Here is a 21,652-nt window from a genome sequence, read left to right as displayed (position 1 = left end):
TCAGATTTTGGTCTCAGCTTTTAAATTTACTACTGATGGCACCCTGAACTCATCAGAGTTGCTTATTTACCATAACAAAGGGCTGTTAAGGGATCAAGAGCTTCATAGGAGGCATCTGGTGATCACTGAGCACTACAGATACGTGAGAGAGTTATTGCAAATGATCCTTCCGACACATGTTTTATTAAAATGTCATGGCAAAAGAGATTTTGTGGGAAATAAGTTTTGGTAAAATCAATGATAACAAAAAATACAATGAGACAGTGATTACAACTAAACAATAAGGTTTTCACGGTGGGGCCCGTTCGTTTATGTTCATATATTTCTGAGGAAAATATGGACAGGAAGAATAGAGTTGATCATAAGACTCAAAAGAGAATGTATGAAAGGGGTTAACTATGAACTAGTTAATCAGTGAACATTAATATTCAGAACCCTATTTAAATGAGGTTGGGCATCTAGAGTGTGCCCAGGCCTGCACAAGTTTGCAAGCTGCAGAACCCAGCATGCATTGCATCCCCTAGGGAAGGCAATGCTGTTTCTTCCTCTGGTGGAACTAAGGGAAAGAGCCTCCAGGGGTTATTTAGGGGGATGTTGATCTTGGATTGGGGAAGTGCGTGTTGGTTCTTGTGGTGAATGCACCCCCCAATCTGCCTTTCAGTCTGTTGCTTTCAAATAAATCCGTTCGTCAACGGATGGCTTTTGTTTGAGATTGGTAACTTCATTTTATCAAATTAGTCAGACTCTTAATTATAATTATACTGTATTCCATAAAATGCAAAATGTGTCATGGTATAAATCTGAAGGATTCCTGGTAGGCAGAATGTTTTATTCTTTTTTTTTTTCAAAGATTTATTTATTTATGCATACAGAAGCTGGGGTACAAGCGAGAGATGGAGAGGGGGGTAAGAGGATTCACCAGAGACAGAGTGGGGAGCAGAACAGGCAGACTGAATGAAGTACACTGCTGAGGGGAGCAGCGGGCAAGACAGGAAAGACCTGCTGCACCATGTGGGTTTTTCTCTGGGCTGGGGATCAAACTCTTGCTGCAGAGGCAGCAATCTGCAAATTGCTTCATAGTGCGGTGCTTAACCCCTTGCACCACCAGAGAGGCTCTGTTTTATTTTTCTTTATAATTATGTCAAAAAATCAGTTGCATTGTAGTTGTCTGGTATTTTTAACTTTAGTAACCGTTTTTCAACACTTTTTCTGAGCATTATTTGGGTATTGTTGAGTGTTAATAGAAATGCTAACATTTGGGAATTTGCAAATGTGTGTCTTGGAGGGGAGTAGAGCTGGGGTTAGCAGTGGAGAGGCAAGGGAGGAACACTTGAGGCATGAAGGCTGGTGGAGCCAGGGTCTCAGCTGGACATTTTCCCTGCTCATCTGCCTTCAAGACCCTCCTTCCACCCGCTTCCAACAATCCGCTGGCCATTGCAGGTACAGAGGTGGTGCTGGCACAGAGGAGTGATGCTGCAAGTATGGGAAGAGGGGCCAGACTTCCTGCTTTCCAGCAGGTGGAGAAATTGGAAGGGAAGTCTGAGAGAAGAGAATGCAGTCACACACACACAGCCCATTTTCTTTTCTTTTCTTTTTATTTTTTTTTAAGATTTATGTATCTGCATACAAGAGCTGGGGTACAGACCACAGGTGTGGGGGGTGAGAGGATCCACCAGAGACAGAGTGGGGAACAGAACAGGCAGACTGACTGAAATACACTGCTGAGGGGAGCAGTGGGTGAGACAGGAGAGGTCTGCCTCACCATGTGGGTTTCTGTCTGGCGGGCTGGGGATCCAACTCATGCTGTAGAGGCTGTGGATTGCTTCATAGTGCAGTGCTTAACCCCTTGTGCCACCAGGGAGGCCCTTCACTCTATTTTTAAATACTGTTTCCGTGGCATTTCGCTGAATGCCTCAAGGGAGTTGTAGCTGAAACTTCTGAGCAGGTGCCTTGAAGAATCTGCTCCTTTGCAAAGTCTTCCCCGGTTCCAGTTCATCCCCAGATTCCAGTTCATCCGGGTTTCAGTTCTGGTTGGCGACAACCCACCCACCGTACTCAGGAACAAGCTGGGCTCTCCCCCCTCTTTTCACACCTGCTAAACTTTTCTCTGAGGCGTTTCTTGGAGCATTTCTCACAATTAGCAACTTAAAAAAATTGGCTGCAGTTAGTGATAGGAAAACAAAAGATGCGTTTGGCCCCAGAGAGCTTTGGGATTTGTTATGAAGAACTTGATCCTGCTAAACTTTATTTTCAAATGTGTCATTAGCTTTTCCATACTCTCTGGGTTATTAAAGACACAGCATAGTCTCTTGCTTAGCTTAAAAAGAGATGTTTTCACAAATTCTACTTCTCCTGGAGATGTTCTTGGCAGATTTCTTTTTCAAAGCAGGAACAATTCTGCTAGCTCTGAGCTGATGCTGGCTGGCCTAGGCAGTCTATTTATGAGGAATTCTCACTGTCTTCTCATCTCCACATCAATCCTGTGAAATGGGTGCTATGATTACTCCCCATTGTATGGATGAGGAAACTGAGGCACAAGAGGTCAGAGCCTGCCCAGAATTGCACAATGAACAAACAGCCTGGTTGGGGTTAGATCCCAGGTGGGAGTCAGTGCCCCTGACCACACTTACCACCTGCCACTCCAAAGCGGGTACAAGCAGGGGCTATCTCAGCTTCAGTACCGGCCTGTACCACCTCCACATTGTGCTGCTCTGGCTTCCTTTCTGCCCTCAGCCTGCCCCCCCCCCTTCTTTCTACCTGGGGCACTTTGCCTCGGAACCCTCCCTGCTGGGCTCCTAGCCATTTTGGTTCCAGGTTAAAATCCCTGTTTCAGGGGCCCTAAGCAAATGATAACGTATTAAAATAGACCCAGCACCCCATCCATAGCTCAGTGCCAAGACCAGTGTAGGGTTTGGACAAATTTTTGTTGAGTGAATGCACAGCAAGTAGGGAGCAGAGCCGAGCCTTTGTTCTCTAGACCCCAGAGGTTCAGTGGCTGGACTGTCATGCAAAACACCGCAGACTGGGTGGTGTAAACAACAAAAAAATTATTTCTCAGTGCTCAGGAGGCTGGAAATCCAAGATCAAGGCGTCAGCATGATTGGGTTCTGGTGAGAGAGCTTCAGCTGTCTTGAAGAAGGTCACCTTTTTACAAGGAGAGAGGCTGGGGAAAGGTGGGAGAAGAGAGGGGGACAGAGAGAAAGAGAAAGAGAAAGAGAATGCTTATAAGGGCTCTGATGCCATTCACAAGGGCTCCACACTCATGACCTAATTGTCTACCAAAGTCCCCATCTCCAAATGTCATCACACTGGAGATAAAGGCTTTAAATATGAATTTTTGGAGAAACAAGCATTTGGTCCAGAAGACAGATGAGCCATTTCATTCCTGCCTGTGTGCCATGTGCTGGGTGTGCTCCAGAGAGTCCCTCTTTTACCCTGTGCGCCTCCATTTCCCCAGTGTACTTTCCTTGTTTGCCTGGTGACTGCAGCTTTATTACAGGATTTTGGGGTCTGTTTACTCAACACCCAGAAATCAAAATGCAAGAGACAAGAGTTGGTGGAACAAAATCAGATTTAATCAGGAGCCAGCAGCCTTGAGGACACGGGATGCTACTATCACGAAGGCATCTGCCCACACTGGGGAGAAGCAGAGACATATGAGGGGATACTAAGGAAGGGCTGAGGCTAAAGATTTCAGAGAAATAAGCAGGGCTTTCCAGGGACTGCCTTCACGCCCACTTTTCTTCCAAGTTTGGTCTTGCTGGATCTGGCAAGGAGGTGATAGGGCTGCTTTTTGCTATGATAATGAGGCTGAGGCTTAACCCTTGTCTTCTAGCTCCATCTTGGCTTCAGCTGGTTTTGCCTGGTTTTCTGGTTTTGTCTGCAAGCAAAGATAAACAGGAGCAGAGCAAGGTTGAACAGGGCAAGGACAAGAAACTTGTGGTTACAGGCAGCTCCCCCCTCATCTTAGCTCCCTGCCATTTCCTTCATTTTCTGTGGTGCTGTGCTCTGTGAGGAACTCACTCCAAAGCTCGGTTTCCTCCACCCATTTCACAAGCGAGTCCTGTGAGCCAACCCTGGGGTGTGGACTTTAGATAATGTACACCTGTGGACCCCTTCTCCAGGAGGGTGTCCAGGCTCTGCGCCTTGGCCAGCGAGTCTGACTTCGGAGGAGCAGGTTTTGTCTTGAAGAGACAGAACCACACTGGGTGGCCACAAGAGACTCACCTCATCACAGGGGCTGCGGGAACTCCTGTGGTACCCGTGGCTGATGCAAGTCAATGTGCACTGTATGTCCTGGCAGGGAGTAGCATTTGCAACTTGGCATTTTCTCCTGTCTTACCCAGTGGTTTAAATCAGAAAACTACGAGTCCCCGAATTTCAGCAGGCGCTCTGTGTGGGGTGTGCTGCTGCTGACCTTGTTTTTCGCCCTATCCTTAGTTTGTCACTAGAGGGCGCCATGAAGACACAATTTAATCATGGGGTGGGGGATTTGGGGTAGTCTCCGAGGTTTCTTCCTACTCTGCTTCACCCTAGAGGCATGGTAGTAGACAGATTAATTGTGTTCAGGAAATTGCCCCCCAGGTGCCCCACTGGGAAGCAGAGCCACCTGAACTATGTCCCAGCCCCAGCTCCCCTGACCCGAGCACATGGTGCAGAGGCGGCCAGTCACACTGGAGATGAAACCTCCTGGGGTTTTGATGCTCCCGTGCAGGACGGGGGCCTTCTTGGAAGAGGTGGGCAGCCGGGCTCTTAGGGAGAAGCCATGTTCAGCTGTGGAAGCCTTAGCCAGCTTCCTCCTGGGGCCTAATTTTGCTTGATCCTGCCCCTTCAGCCTCCTGGCTTTCTTGGCATTTTCTGAGTCAGGGTCTGCAGACCTCAGCGTTGGAATCGCTCAGCAGCAGAGCCTGATGCAGACTGACGGGGTAAGGCCAAACGCAAAATTAAGGCATCGTGTGAGGGGGTTGAATTTTCACGGGGATAATCAAAATTGTTCAGAACTGTTCATTTGGGGGCGCAGTGTCTTTGAAGTTCTCGTGGCTTAATTTGTTTGACTCTTTTCCTTTGGGCTTGCTGCTTCTCCCTCAAGGCTGTGGCAGAAAGACGTCCTGCCCGCACCACTTGCGCAGGGTAAGAAGGAAGCAGGTGGGACCCACAGAGGAGGAACGCAGGGTCCCTTTGGAGAAGTATGTTGGCTTCTAGACTTGTCCAGACTAGACAGAGGTGACACATGGTCTGGCTGAGGTCGCAGGACCCACGATCACGTTCGTGAGTCCTTTCAGTCACAAACAAGAGAGACTGAGTGAGGACTAATTTAAAAATAAAGGGGAGAGAAGGAAACCACTGCTCGCACAACTACAAGACCGTGTTTGGGCCCCACATTCCAGGGGGCGCATCGCCCCAGCCGCCTCTGGTGAAGCCAGGGGGACTTTTCTCAGCGCTTCCGAAGAAAAATTCCCAGAGAGGGCTCTGACTGGTTAGGCCGAGTCACAGGCTCATTCCTGGACCAGCCGCGGTGTCGGGATGAGGGCATCGCCCTCTCTCACCTCCACCATCAACTGCAGGCACACCTGGGCTCTGGACCGCAGACTCCAGTTTCTTCCTCCCTCTTCCCTCACTTCTTCACCTCACCTGTGTGTCTCTGTCTCAACAGGACACTTGTCATTGGCTTCAGAGCTAACCCAGGCCATCCAGGATGGCACCCTCTAAAGATCTTTAATTACATTTGCAAAGATTCTTTTTCCAAATAAGGTCATAGTCCTATGTCCTGGGGTTTAGTGAGGACAAGGACATATCATAGGGGAAGCGGGGTGAGCCGTTCAACCTGCGACAGAACCCTGATAGTTACGTGATTTTTCCTGGTTTAGTTACTCGTTTGTACCGTCACCCACCTTTGGCCCAAGCTTCTCTTTCCTTCTTCCTTTCACATGTAACACACACACACACCACCCGACACCACATATCACACATAACACACATATCACACACCACACAGCACATACATCCTACAGCACACACACAGCACACACCACCCACACATCACACACCACATACCATAGCAGTAGGGGGTGCCACACGCTACATACCACACACACCACACCCCCCCAGAGTTAGCCCAGCTGCACCCTAATCCATAAGGTCTAATACACCCTGGGCCAGAGAGACGCTCGGTAAGTGTAATTGGTTGACAGAAGGAAAGAGCTGATTTCCTTGGATTGTGCCCCCTTCGCGCTTTGTCCTCGAATTGTTGTAACACACACTGTCTGAGGGCCGGCTGGCCGTAATTCTGGGTGATCATTTCTGCCCTTTAGTTCAGTGACACGTATGTGCCAAATACTGAGTGAGAGGCTGCCCTGGGGTCAACAGCAGATAAAGACACGCGGGTGCACACGGCCCAGGCTTAGCTGCACCTTCACTGTCTCTCAGAGCTAAACAGTTTTGACTTTCCCTGCTTCTCCCAATTTTCGCGCATCTCACTGCAGGAGAAACCACCAGTCCCGGCGCGTGTGCCCAGGGCCGTTAAGGCATTTTCTTTTCTTTTTTTTTTTTTTTAAAGATTTATTTATTTATTTATACAAGCACTGGGTACAGTCAGAAGCGCGGGAGGGTGAGAGAATTCACCAGAGCCAGAGCGGGGAGCAGAGCAGGCAGAAGGACCGAGGCACACTGCTGAGGGGAGCAGCGGGCGGCAGGAGAGGTCTGCGCGCCATGTGGGACCCTTGCGGGCAGCCGGGGATCGAACCAGCGCCGCAGAGGCTGCGGTCAGCTTCGCAGCCCAGCGCTCAACCGCTGCGCCCAGGGGAGGCCCTGTTCAGGCATTTTCATCCTGACCCTCCTTCTAATCAATCACCTTCCTCAGTGTTTATTTCCTTAACTTGGCCCCGAACAACTGACGCACACACCTGATGGCTAGATTGTTCCTACAGGTTCCAAAAGCCTGAAAAGCAGGGGGTTCAAACTTTTGACCGACTTAACCCCAGTCTTTAAAAAAAACCATAGCCAACGCGGCCTGTCACCCAGGAGCGTCCTCACCCGCGGGAAACACTGCTGGCGGGAGTAGTAGTATCCTGCAGAGACGTCTGTGGAGACACCTGCCAGCCGTGGAGACAGCTCCGGGGCGGTAGGGGGCGCCACAGCCTCGGGGACCGGCGTGAGGCCGCCCTGCGCCCCCAGCCTCCACACCAACCCCCCACCCGCCCCCGCAGCACAGGGCTGGACGCTGAGGGGACGCGCCTCCTTGGGGGCCCGAAGGACTTAAACGGGTGCTCGCAGCTTTCCAGGAGAGGCGAGCCCTGCGCTCCGGGGGCAGCAGCGCGCGGCAGAGAACCAGGTTTCAGCTGCTGGGCACGTCTCTGCTAAATGAGCGAGCTTGCAAAGGGGCGCACAGACGCCACCAAGATGCTCCCCAAGTGCAAAAGTATACAAACATAACCCGCTGGGTGGACGTGCCCTGCAAAACCTGACACAGAATTCCCCACGAATGACAGTCAGATCGGGTCAGATCTGCGAGATCGATAATTAGCGAGCAGAGCAGCTCCTTCAGTGGTGACTCCCCAGTTTTTACCACAGCTTGCTCTCAGCCACACCCTCTCTCTCTCTCTCTCTCTCTCTCTCTCTCTCTCTCTCTCTCTCTCTCTCTCGCTCTCTCTCGCTCTCTCTCTCAGGCTGAGTAATTTAATGCCTCTTTTGACTTCGGGAATACTTGCAGTTTGCATATGAAAAGGAGATGTCAGTGAGGCAATTGAGACTCACTTCAAAGAGAGAATATTTTTTCCCCTTTAATTGTAACTATAATTCAGAAAAGAGAAAAAGTATATTTGGGACCCAGGTAGTCTTTTTTTTTTAAAGGAAAATCAAAACGCAGTTATCAAAATATTTAAAAATAAGATAAGGCCATGCACATACTTCATTTTTAGTATTTATTTTTAAGTGGAATCTAATTGACATGACATTGTATTAATTTTTTGATCTACAACATATATTTGACAAATGTATGTGTCATGGGGTGATATATTTGAGCATAGGTTTAGTTCGGTAAGGTTACTTCTGCAGAGAGCCTGCAGAGCTAGGTGAAAATAGAATGGTGGAGGTGGAAGGGATTAAGACGCGATTTATAAAGCTATCTGCAGCCATTGCAGCGCGTGTTCGATCCTGGCCAGGGAGCTACCCACATGGCGCAGCAGACCTCTCCTGACTTGCCTGCTGCTCCCCTCAGCAGTGTGTTTCATTCAGTCTGTCTAGTCCTGCTCCCCACTCTGCCTCTGGTGAATCTTTTCACCCCCCACACCTCTGGTCTGTACCCCAGTTCTTGTAGGCATAAATAAATACATCTTAAAAAAAAATAGAATGGTGGAGAGCCCTGGGCCACAAACCTCTGAAGAGATGACAACCTGCACTCTGAGTCATATACAGGTTTGTAAACCAGAGCCACCTCAATAAAAAACAAAATACAACACAAAATAAATAAATAAATAATAAAATTAGAAGTTATCTAGTGAAATTGATGTCTCCGTGGCTGTGACCAGTTCCCACGTTCCAAGCAAAATGAAGAAGAGGTGATAATAGGAGATACTTCTAAGTTTATTTAGAAAGAGGTGCCAGAGCCTCAGGTTTTACACAGAGGCAGAGCTTTGCCTCCTTAAGAGGATTGCTCTGTAGTTGCAGCTGGTTGGTGATTTTATTATGTGGACCGAGGGGCAGCTGTGGAGAAGGAAGGATCGATTCTGCTGGAAGGGAAGTCAGTCATGGGAGCAGGGGAGAAGTAGGAATTATCCACACCTTGCTCTAGGGGGCCAGTGACCACAGCGACTGAACCTTTTGTTGAGTGTGGTGGGAGCCGAACCCAGTTCCCTGGCGCTTCGCAGAGGGGTTGTCATGGGGAGATGAGAGTCTTGGATGTTGTGGGCGCCCTGCTTGGGGAGCTGGGACTCAGGTAAGATACAACCCTTGAGGAAAAGTCTCTCTCTGTGTGTGTGTGTGTGTGTGTGTGTGTGTGTGTGTGTGTGTGTCTAGTGCACCCGTCTTCAGTAGAATAGCATCATCATTCACTTTCCATGTGTCTGAGGCACTGTGTCAGATTTTGTTTTGTTTTTAAGTGTATGATTTACATATATTAATTCAGTGAATCCTCCCTACAGCCCTACAAGGGAGGTGCTATTATTACCCCCACTTAACAACTGAGGAAACTGAAGCAAACAGAATGTAACTTGTATAACCAGTAAGTGGCGCCCAGGCCATCCCACTCGAAATTCCAAGCTTGCCATTACCTTTCCTGCAAGTTGTTGCCAAAGAATGGCCCCCAAAGAGCCAGCTCCCAATCCTGGAATCTAGGACTGTTACGTTGTGTGACAAAAGGGACCTTGTGGGTGTGATTAACTGGAAGATCTTGAGTTGGGGCCATTATTCTGGATGGTCTGTTGGGTCCTAAATGTGGTCAGTGGGAGACTTGACCACAGAGGAAAAAGAAGGTGAAGTGATGATGGAAACGGGGAACGAAGGTGATTTGAGGCGAGGAAGGAGTCATGAGCCAAGGAATTCCAGGTTCTGGCAGGTGGGAAGTTCAGGAAACAGAGGCCTCTGGGGCCCCCAGGAGCCAGCCTTGCCAACAATGGATTTGGGCCTGTTGGACCCATCTCAGACAAGTTATGTTAAGTCATTGAGTGTGGCCATTTGTTATAGCAGTCACAGGAAACTCAGTTTTCACATTCTTGGCTTGACATCCTCAACTTCTGCTAACGAAGTGTGTGTGTGAGTGTGTGTGTGAGTGTGTGTATGTGTGTGCATCGGGAGAGGATAAGGCATAAGGAACACTAGTTACAAGAATGTGGGTCAGTAATTTAAAAGATCTTCAAATTAATTTTTTTGTGTGTGTGTGGGACCCTCGCCGGTGGCCGGGGAACGAACCGGCGCTGCAGAGGCTGAGGCAGCCTCGCAGCCCAGCGCTCAACCACTGCGCCACCAGGGGAGGCCCTCTTCAAATTAATTTTTTAAGAAAATGTATTATTAATCTAACACTATTTTAAACCTGACTTCTGTCACTCCACAAAGAATATTAGCAAGTTGGTAGTGCAGAAGAACAAACCTACGTAAGCCTGGCTTGATTGTTTATTATTAACACACATAATTACTTGACACATTATTAGTTAGGTTTGGTGATTGTTTCTTTCCATTGGCACCCGCAGACGTGTTCACACAATTACTGTCAACTCCAAAATACTGATGTATCAATAGATGCCCCAGTCATGCTTTTTCATCTTTTCTGGTCCTGTGCATAATAAAAGTGCATCCATGGTTAGAAGGGCAAGGAAAGGGACATAAAAACGAAAATTCCAGCAGCACTTGAACCCCAGCCTCCCTATAGGGGCTGAGGTTTTGGGATGTCACCATTCTGGTTGGGTGAAGCTCATCCTCTGCTCTCGTTCAGAGTCATCAGGACACAGGTGATGGAAGTGAGGTTATGACTGGGGAACCTGGAATCTGAACAAAATGTGCAAGCTGCTCACAAATTTTGGTTGAAAGTTGTTAATACCAAGCACTGGCATTTTGGGAGAGGATTATGGAGACAACTGCCAGGCTTAATTTGTCCTCAAAGAGGTGGGAATTGTAACTGCAAAAAGGCAGGAAAGACACCTGCCTATCAGCGGCCAAGAGCCTCATGAAAAAGATGGGACTCCTGAGAAATCCTGTATTACATGACTGCAGTGATTTTATGTGAGCTGTGAGATGACTCCTACATCACAGGTACATGCAGATTCTAATTAATGTCAAGTAGATCCTTATGTTGTACAATATGTTACTCAACATAAAAATCACACTTAAGTTAAAAAAAATACAACCCAACAACAAACATGATAATTCAGGGAGGCAGTTAAATTACATAAGGAAAGAGAAAAAAATCTCTATGCACTTTTGCTAATTTTCACTGCTCACTAAACGTTATGCCAAGCTACATGGTTGTCACCAAGCCAAGTTAGTTGGCAACCAAATATCATTTGCTCATATATGTAATTAAGTTTTCCAGGTATAAACAAGTTTTGATGCTCTGTGTCTTAGAAAGGATTCATGAATTGTTCTTGAGGGGTATGCAAATCTTTCAGGTAGCAATGGTTTACTTGATTTAATCAAGAATGAGCTAGTTTTCTTAAAAGCAATTTTTCGTCTTTATCAATCTCCAAGTTAACAATGAAAAGGCTGAGTGGTATGTATTAAAGAAATGTAGAGTATATGAGAATAAAAACATTGGAGCCCATCCATAATGGCAGCCTTCTCCTGGAGGAATCTCATGTCCAATGTCCCCACCCTCTCATCTCCTGTGTAGTTTGAAATGATGCCAGCCTGACCTGTCCTCCCTGCTGTTGATGTTGTCTCGGTATCTGATTCCACTAAGAGGTGATGGCATCAGGGGGGAAAAATGTGGCCTTTTTTAGCATATGTGTTTCCCAAATCACACAACAGAGTATTTAGGTCATAATAAGTGTTAAATAATAATTCTGTGCTTTGTACTGGCAATTAAGTCTATGGGTACATTTTTATTGTAATGAATTGAAAATATCACGCTTCAAAGCTGTCTTGAACCTTGAAAACGCAGGCTTTGCTATTGTTCAGGGTTGGGGAGTTTCCACACAACACAGGAGCACATGGAAACGCTCCAGGGCTCGTCAGGAGCAAAGGGGGCCGGGGGAACACGGGGCAGAAGCCTTGATGGTGGTTTTGGTGGGAAGGAAAGGGGGAGGCAGTGTCTGTAGGTCTAGGATGACAGTTTGAATAACTTCAGAGACTCTGACTTTGGGCCTGTATCTAGTAGCCTGGGCTCTGTTCCCGGGGGATGAGGACAGGAAGCTAGTGCCTGGGGCTAGAGCTGTGTGAGAGCTGATGGCCAGGCTATGAGAAGCTGTTCAGTATCTCTAGGAATCTGCTTTTTTTTGGCCTTTGCTCAGTGTTTGATTTGGAGACTTCTACACCTATTTCAATTTCATATGTTCCATCCAGAACTATTTTCCAGGCAAGGCTAAGAATTTTTTTTATATAAAAGATTTATTTATTTATGCATACAAGAACAGGGATACAGGCCAGAGGTGTGTGTGTGTGTGTGTGTGTGTGTGTGTGTGTGTGTGTGAGAGAGAGAGAGGATTCACCAGAGACAGAGCCGGGAGCAGAACAGGCAGACTGACTGAAATACACTGCTGAGGGGAGCAGCGGGCGAGACAGGAGAGGTCTGCTGTGCATGTGGGTCACCTCCCTGGCTGGGGACCAAACTTGTGCTGCAGTGGCTGCAGGTAGCTTCATGGTGCTGTTTCTTAACCCCTTGTGCCACCAGGGAGGCCCCAACAAGGCTAATAATTTAAATCACTTCTTTTTGGGTAATATTTCTAAGATAACTATCAGCATTATTTCTAGAAAGTAATAACATCATAAAATTATTTCAGGTTTTTCCTGCATTTTTTTCTTCTCCAATTTTATTGATTTCCCCACATTGACCTAACTGCATAATTTTGGGAGTGCAGCTTCACAGCTCCAGGTTTCGGATGCCTCACTCCCCTTCACCAAAGCCCCAGTGTCAGCACCTTGTCACATCTCCCCGGTCCCCACTGCCCCATCCCCTATGGTAACCAGTCTGTTTTTCACAAAGTCTAAGATTTATTTTTGTTGTGTCTTGCCAGTTGATTTTCTATGGTCAGTTATACTTGGCAAGTGAAGCTAGCCCCGAGAGAGGCACCACACCAGGGTCGGCAAGAGCCCAGACAGCAAAGCAACAAGTCAAAAGACGTGCTTGATATGAGGGGAGATGCCACCGGCAGGTCCAGCAAGCTGCGAGGGTGAGGGCAGTGAGGATGAGCCATGGGCCGCGAGGCCGTGGGCAGCGATCACCCAGCGAGTCTTGTTCTGTGCCTGGCGCTGAGCCATGGGCTCTCTGAGTGAGTCCAGGACCTTCTGAGCTGGTGCTGTTCTGACTCAGGAAACTTGCCTGAAGGAATTCTGCAGGTAAATTCTAAATGAGGATTCCCAAACCTAGGCCATCTGCTCCCCAAGAACCACCAAAAGACTAAGTACATCTAGCTGGAGCTGTGGAAAGGACATCATTGCAATATTGAGAATGAGCTTCCTGAACTATCTAATTTTTCATTGGCGAGAAGAATGAAAGAATATGTTTTGAATGAATGAAATCACCTGCAGGTAACGTTTCATTCTGCTGAAAGAAATACAAATTCTTAATACTATTCCTGGGTTTGTTCAAATGGACTCAGGTTAATTACTTTATGTTAAAATTCACTTGTAAAGGAAAGATGATCCCAAGACGTGGCTCTGGCGGTAGGTGTGCTCTGCTGCTGTCCCCAGGCAATAAACAGGCCAGGAAAGAAAGATCCAGTCCAGGGGGAGCCATGGATGATGTCAGGGAAGTGTTGTGGCACCAGCATCGCAGGAAAAAAGGCTGGCCATCCCCAGCCGAGTTTCAAATGGTCACAGTCTCTTGGGAGTTGGAGGGGTGCTGTGGCTGCTGAGGGGTCAGGGTAGGAGCTGCATGGAAGTGATGATGTGAGGTGGGAGGTCCTGGTCAAGCCATCAGCTGGACTTCTGTCATTGTTGGCAGGAGTGGGAGACAATATGGTTGACCTTAATGAGTTCCTACCATTTCTGGAAATTTGTCACAAAGAATCCAATTTTCAACTGTCCTGCCTGGGAGGATTCCAAGGCTCTTACTGGAGTCCTCCAAGCCAATACAAGCCCAAGGGACTCACTCAAGGTTTCCTCTTGTTCCCATAGCCCTGGAGGAATCCTAAAAGGTCTATAGCAAAACCAAGAAACTGACACAGCATGTGCTGGAGGAGGCAGTGAGACCTGAACCTGGATGGAAAGTTTCTTTGAGAAAGAGAGAAGTAGCAGCCAAGCAGGGGAAGATACTGAGCCAGAGCTTGGCCAGCTATAGGGCCTCCCTGGTGGCTCAGGGGTTAAAGTCTCAGTGCTATCAGCTATCACCAGCCACTGTGGCCTGAGTTCGATCCCCAGTCAGGGAGCTGACCCACATGGTGCAGCAGACCTCTCCTGTCTTGCCCTCTGCTCCCCTCAGCAATGTGTATCAGTGGACCAGCCTGTTCTGCTCCCTACTCTGTCTCTGGTGAATCCTCACCCACCCTGCACCTCCTCCCTACACCCCAGATCTTCTATGTAAAAATAAATAAAAATTAAAAAAAAAACAACCTTGGACAAATGTACCTGAGATACCTCACAGATACATTCTGTAAGTGAGCTTTAATGAGAGTTCCAAGAAACTGTGGTCCTACCTTATATCCTGTTGAGGTCCCATGAGAATATGTAAGAGCTTATATGCTACAAAACTGGAAAGAGTGTTAGCAAAACCATTCCTTGCTTCCCTGGATAGTCATTGAGATGGAGTCAATTTTTTGGAAAAGCATCCCAAGAGCCTGGCTGCTGTCTTTTGGGGCATATGACGGAGAGGTTAGAATTTGGAACTTGAATGAAAATGTTTCTGGACAGTACAACCACATTTTGTGTTTTGTATGAGGAATATTTATTTGCTTTTCTGGGACTTCTCTTTTTACTGTTGGTGATGACAAAACTGGGAAGCAGGGGGGAATGGACAGACCAGGCTCTAGAGAAGAGGAAGAAGCACTGCACAAATACTAGGAGTACAGGAATGGATCGTGACTGCAAAGAAGCTGTTTTCACCACATGTGGGCAACAGGAGAAATTCGGGATTGAAAAAAGAACCAATCCTACATGTTCATGACTCGGGGATCTGAGTGTGTAAGTCATGTTACATTTAACCCAAGGGAGAAGTTTCTTTTGGGAGTTGCTTTCTGACAAGAATATATACTCTATGGTGTGAGGCAAGCTGATCCTCTAAAAAAGGTCATCTTAGATGTGAGAATGAAAAGTCTATTGGAACCCAATCAAAGCTTTCATTTTTACTGCAGCAAATGAAGATGACAACTTACGAACTTCGTTTTTTAAAGATTTATTTATTTATTTATTTATTTATTTATTTATTTATTTATTTTATTTATTTATACAAGCACTGGGTACAGTCAGAAGGGCGGGAGGGTGAGAGAATTCACCAGAGCCAGAGTGGGGAGCAGAGCAGGCAGAAGGACCGAAGTACACTGCTGAGGGGAGCAGCGGGCGGCAGGAGAGGTCTGCGCGCCATGTGGGACCCTCCTCCGGTGGCCGGGGAGCAGCCGGGGATCGAACCGGCGCTGCAGAGGCTGCAGGCAGCCTCGCAACCCAGTGCTCAACCGCTGCGCCACCAGGGAGGCCCATGAACTTCTTTTTAAATTTTTTTTATTTATGCATACAAGAGCTGGAGTGCAGGTCAGTGGTGGGAGGTGAGAGGATTCGGCAGAGACAGAGTGGGGAGCAGAACAGCCGGATCTACTGAAACACACTGCTGAGGGGAGCAGCGGGTGAGACAGGAGAGGTCTGCGACTGTGTGGGTAGCTCCCTGGCTGGGGATTGAACTCAGGCTGCAGAAATGGATTATAGTGTGATAACCCTGAGACTTAACTTCTCTGCCACCAGGGAGGCCCTGACCATTTCCATACTGTGACACACGTGCACTGATGTGTCCTGTGGGGTGGGGGCTGCTCTCCCACTGGGGAGAGATATGTGTCTGACTGTTTTGATAACTCTATCTGAATCTTTTCTGTGGACAAAAGTCAAGGCACACTAAGGGAAAGCAACATGTCATCTGAGTAAAACAGACTATAGCAGCAAGTGCATCATGTGCAGCTCTGACGAAATGAGCAAAGATTATGATTGGAAGTTGAAGGAGAAATTTCAACAACACACTCACAGGAAACATATAGCTCATTACTGACATCGATGGGATCAACCTGCAGCCAGATTCAGGAATAGCGAATCATGTAAGATGCTCCTCAATAAAGGATAGTGAATTGTCTCAAGCGTAGCAAGCCTGGAACCGTGCCAGCTGTGTCAGAGAAGAACACATAGTGGCAGTTGTGAAATAATAGCTGGTATTCCTACCAGTTCTGATATGGTTATTTGTCCCTCTTTGATAAGTGCACTTTACAAATCAAAGTACTGCTCCTGGCATAACGACAAGAACACAACAAAACCAAGAATATTTGTGCTTCCCTCAGAATAGCATCAGTAAATATTCATTCAACAAATTCAACTTCATTGAAAAAATCTCCAACCCACCCAGGGAAAAGTTATCACACACCTGCAATCTACACTCGTATTAATAAATACCAATTCCTAGAGCTTTGGCTTTATGGATATTAAATAAGTGGGGTACTATCGCCATCTAGTGATCTGAGACAGAAGTGTTTTTATTATGAGACCTGATTGTGTCACACACCTCATTTAAGTACCGATTTACTTCCTCCATTCGCTTTTATATGTATTTATAAGAATTTGCACTAAATGGTTTTTTAAAGACCGCATTAGTCAAAAGTGGACAAGGAAGCCCTCTGAAATAGCTAGAAGTAAGGAAGGGGCCAGCACCCCCCAAGTCTCTAGCGCACCCCTGTTCCCAAATAGGCTGAATCTGGCAGCTTTCAAGCCAGATACTGAAATAGCAGGACACTTGTTAGACTGACTCCCTATGACTCTAAGCTGTTGTAGACATTCCACCAAGGGAAATAATACCAAATTTTCTGTTTAATTATCAAAGATGATTGGATTGATTTAGCACTTTTTTTCTTGGACAGGAGAATTATTACAGAATAAACCTCCATATTTTGTACACTTTTATTTAGAGGGAATATTTCCAACCATTAGAAATTAAAATATGCAAAATATTACTGGCAGGAAAAGTTTCACATTGATTCTAAACTAAGTCTTTTCTTTTTATGCTTCTGAAACCAGCGTCCCCGCCCCCCCCAAATATATGAAGGTTGTGGATTCTAAATACCATTCACCTTCTATGCAATTGTGACTCATTTCTTGCTCATCAGTTGCCTCTGTAATTTGTCTGCCTCTTGAAGCCACCTGTGGGTGGCTGTGACACTATTTTCATGAGAACTCGTAATATTTCCCTGATCTTTTATTCCAAATTTATTTGCCCTCATCCTCACACTCTCTGATCCCCTTCACTTCCAGACCCCATAACTTTCAGTGTTGTTTTATATTGAACTGGAACATTCTTTGCTAAGCATGGCAGGAGTTTGTATTTCTAGGGAGCAAAATACAAGGCTTATTGTTTTTATTGATGAAAAGTAGAACCTAGTCCTTGTACAGATACTTCTCAGCAAGAATTTAGGTAAGGAACAAATTGGGATCCTAAAACCTGGAGCTACCTGGTACAGAAAAGGAGGTTACCTGATCCAAAGAAGGGGTCTGAACTGGCAGTTTGAAACATCTCTGACACATCTGTAGAGTGCCAGTCTTCTTGGAAAAAAAGCACTTGGGCACTCAGTCAAGAAACAGTGTCTGGAGATTAAGTCAGGGTTACTTCTGGTCTCAGTGAGGCCCGTGTGGGGACCGGGCGGGGCAGGAGTCCTGTCCTGCTCTGGGGCGCTGGGGCTGCCTGAGGACGGCTCGTCCGCGTGGCCCTCCAGCAGAGCACGGCTGATTTCTTGGGTGTAGTTATGGATTTCTGGGCCATGCCAAGACAGCATGTCTGAGGTCACCCCACCCCTCACCCCCCAAATCATAGCCTCTTACTCCTTATAATTATGGCATTTCTTTCAGTCTCTAGCTCAGGGAAAAACGCGAGCAATTGAGCGCTTGGGAGGGGGGAGCGCTCGCGCCATTGGAAAGCCTCCGTGGCCGCCTTTCCCTCCTTGCGCGCCCCCTGACCGCTCCCCCTTCCCGCAGCCCCGACTGACTCCCTGCCTGCCTCGGGGTGCTCAGAACTGTCTGGGGGGGAGACCTCCAGAACTGTCTGGGGGGGGAGACCTCTAGAACTGTCTGGGGGAGGGGAGACCTCCAGAACTATCTGGGGGAGGGAGACCTCCAGAACTGTCTGGGGGTTAGACCTCCAGAACTGTCTGGGGGGGAGACCTCTAGAACTGTCTGGGAGGGGGAGACCTCCAGAACTGTCTGGGGGGGAGACCTCCAGAACTGTCTGGGGGGGGAGACCTCTAGAACTGTCTGGGGGGGAGACCTCCAGAACTGTCTGGGGGGGGAGACCTCTAGAACTGTCTGGGGGGGAGACCTCCAGAACTGTCTGGGGGGGAGACCTCCAGAACTGTCTGGGGGGGGAGACCTCCAGAACTGTCTGGGGGGGAGACCTCTAGAACTGTCTGGGGGAGGGGAGACCTCCAGAACTATCTGGGGGAGGGAGACCTCCAGAACTGTCTGTGGGGGGAGACCTCCAGAACTGTCTGGGGGGGGAGACCTCTAGAACTGTCTGGGGGGAGACCTCCAGAACTGTCTGGGGGGGAGACCTCTAGAACTGTCTGGGGGGAGACCTCCAGAACTGTCTGGGGGGAGACCTCCAGAACTGTCTGGGGGGGAGACCTCCAGAACTGTCTGTGGGGGAGACCTCTAGAACTGTCTGGGGGAGGGGAGACCTCCAGAACTGTCAGGGGGGGGGGGAGACCTCCAGAACTGTCTGGGGGGGGAGACCTCCAAAACTGTCTTGGGGGGAGACCTCCAGAACTATCTGGGGGGGGAGACCTCCAGAACTGTCTGGGGGGGAGGCCTTGACTGTCCCGAGACCTGGGCAGGATCTAGGCGGGTGCAGGGTTCCCACGGTGGCCTGCGCTACTGCTTCTCTCCACTTGTCTGGCGGGTCTTGCAGAGGTAGGAAGCCTGTTGCCCCTCTTTGGCTCTCGGGGAGCCCTGGAAATTTGTGCTCGTTTGCAGCTGTGATCACCAGCAAGGTGATGATGGAAGACAAGAGGAGGAGAGAGGAGAAAGGAAAGAGACGTCCGCAGAACCGAGGGGATCCGAAGGTGGCTCCAAGGCCCCAGGTTCGAAAGCCCTGGCTAAGTGGGGTGCTTGCCTCTGTTCTTTGCAACCCCGATGCTTCACTTGTATCTCGGCATTTGACGTTTGCTGTATCTGCCTGGGACAACCAGGGCCACGGCTGGGTTAGTCACGGGCCAGGAAACCCTGGAGGAGGCACATGTAGAGGTCACCAGAGGGACTTCCCATTTTCTGGCCCCCGCCTTCTTGGGCTCCTGCAGAACAGGACATCTGGGTGTCCACCCGCGCAGAGCCGGGTGAGAGGCCACTGCCAGGCTGGCCCTTGCTGGTGGGCGCGTCCCAGGCCCGCCCTGTCTGGCATGTGGACCTTTTTACGGGCCGTCCCCCAAGTTGCAACGTGGTGGTGAGGGGCGTCTTAACAGAAGCGGGTGGAGCCCCCGTGGCTGCTGCCCCGGTGGTGGCGGCTCCTCTGTTCCCCGCCCAGTTTCATCCCCGGACAGGCCCCTGCGCCCGCTGTCGCCCGAGAAGGACGGGAATGACCGTGGGCCCAGCACATGTGGCCATTTGAGCAAAGGCCGCAGGCAGCTTGGGCGGTAGGTAAAAGTGGTGACAGGTGGGACAGAGGGAGCCAGAGATGTCCCCGAGGGTGCCAGGAGTTTCTGGAAGAGTCCGAGGGCCAGTGAAGGGAGCAATGTTTTCTCCAAGGCCACTCTGGTCCTGGTTCCCAGCCAGGCTTTCTGCATCTTTTCACCTTTTATTATGTATTTTTTCCAATATGCAAAGGAATGAAGGAACTGACATGATGAATGCTCAGTAACCCGAAGATTGCCAACATTTGTCCCATTTCTTTCTGCAAGAACCCTCTGAGGTCTTTTCGGCATCTGAACCCTCAGTCTTTGGAAGGGTTTCTGGGAAGCACCAGCTTTTCTCATTTAAACAACAATCAGGGCCTCCCTGGTAGCGCAAGGGGTTAAGCACCACACTATGAAGCAATCTGCAGCCTCTGCAGCATGAGTTCAATCTCCAGCCAGGGTGGCTGACCCACATGGTGCAGCAGACCTCTCCTGTCTCCCCGCTGCTCCCCTCAGCAGTGTATTTCAGTCAGTCTGCCTGTTCTGCTCCCCACTCTGTCTCTGGTGAATCCTCTCACCCCCTGCATCTCTGGCCTGTGCCCCAGCTCTTGTATGCATAAATAAACAAATCTTTGAAAAGAAAATAAACAACAAATCATGATGTGGCTTTTGTTTTTAACATCTATTTGCATATTCTGTGACCATCTTCTTTTTAAAAACATTTTAATGACTTTTTATTACAGGAAATCTGACTGAAAATTTCCCCTGCCTTGCACAGCTGTTTCTGTTTCCCTGTGCCTCCATGAATTTTTCTTCTTTTTATGTAGTTACTATCATAGTTTCTATGTAATTCTGGGCTCTATTTACCCTCACTACAGCCATAGAGTATTACTTCAGAAACTTTCATTTTACTCCATAGTTAATATCCATGGTGATGGCAATGCTTGCTGGCCATTCTATTGAGTTTTATATGCCCCGATTTCCTTTGGGAGGAATAGTAAGCTATTTCTGTCCTTTTTCTGTTTGCTTTTCTTTCAGTGCCAAGTTGTGATCATGCAGTTCTTTTCAATGCATGGAACTGAGCCGATGTGCCCCCAATTTCAGGGCAGGCAACCCCCATTTTTCCATGCTGCAGACTCTCTTCCAGTTTCCATCTGATTTTATTTTTCTCTCTTTTCACTCTTAGTCCCCAATCTCATTCCCCTCCTTGTGGTGGGACACTTACTTACAGCATGCCTTTCAGACAACTTTTCAGGGAGTTTCTTTATGTGTGTCCATGAGAAACAGAATATTTCTGTTTCAGAAAATATACTGCAGCAGGCCCAGGCCCTAGAACAACTGTTTCTTTCTTTTCAATCAACTCTGTGTTTTGGGGAGCCGGCCATGTTGCTGTCTGTGAGCTGGGCCCTTCTTCTCACCTCCTTCCTTCTGTACAGCAACTTACCCTACGTGTGTGGCACATTGCACTTTTTCTGTTCCCATTTTTTTAAAAAAAAGATTTATTTATTTATGCATACAATAACTGGGGTGCAGGCCAGAGGTGTGAGGGGGGTAAGAGGATTCGTCAGAGACAGAGTGGGGAGTACAACAGGCAGATCCACTGCAATACACTGCTGAGGGGAGCAGCGGGGAGACAGGAGAGGTCTGCTGCACCATATTGGTAGCTCCATGGCCAGGGACCGAACTCATGCTGCAGTGGCTGGTGATAGCTTGATAGTGCTGTCTTTAACTCCTGCACCAACAGGGAGGCCCCTGCTCCCATTTTGATGGATAGCTACATGGTCTCTAACTCCTGGCCCCCCAACACTGACCTTGACCCGTGACTCTGTGGTCATTTGGCCATCCTGGAGAGAAACTTGCTGGAATCTGGCCCAGCAGTGTGCAAAGCTGCATCTGAGGGTGGAGGTGTGATCCATTTCACACCATCTTGCCATGTTACTGCCAAATGAACCCACTGCAGTGATGGGGGCTCATTTTTCTGTATCTCCACCAAAGATGATTTTATCTCAGTTCTGAATATTTGACAAAAGTATTGCAGGGTTGTTTAGCTTTGCTTTTCTCTGATACTGGGGAGCAGGCATCATCTGTGAGTTGCATGTTAATACTCTTTGTCCACTTTTCTGTGGGGTGTCCTTCCTTTCCCCCTCTTCTGGATAGGAGTTTTGTGGCTACACTAAAAATGCTATAACTTGCCTGATTCTTTTTTTTTTTTTTAAATAGAGGCATGT

The 21,652-nt window shown here is 48.1% G+C and overlaps 1 pseudogene; it reads left to right on the top strand.

The window, feature by feature from the left end:
* The first annotated feature begins 14,250 nt into the window (after positions 1–14,250).
* LOC119255203 (DDB1- and CUL4-associated factor 13-like) lies at positions 14,251–17,806 on the top strand (annotated as a pseudogene).
* The last annotated feature ends 3,846 nt before the right edge of the window (positions 17,807–21,652 follow it).

The sequence above is a fragment of the Talpa occidentalis genome, unplaced genomic scaffold (genome assembly GCF_014898055.3).
Source record: "Talpa occidentalis isolate TD23 unplaced genomic scaffold, MPIMG_talOcc4v2.1 talOcc4.3, whole genome shotgun sequence".
Classification (NCBI taxonomy): Eukaryota; Metazoa; Chordata; class Mammalia; order Eulipotyphla; family Talpidae; genus Talpa; species Talpa occidentalis.
This window is presented reverse-complemented; position numbering and strand designations above follow the sequence as displayed.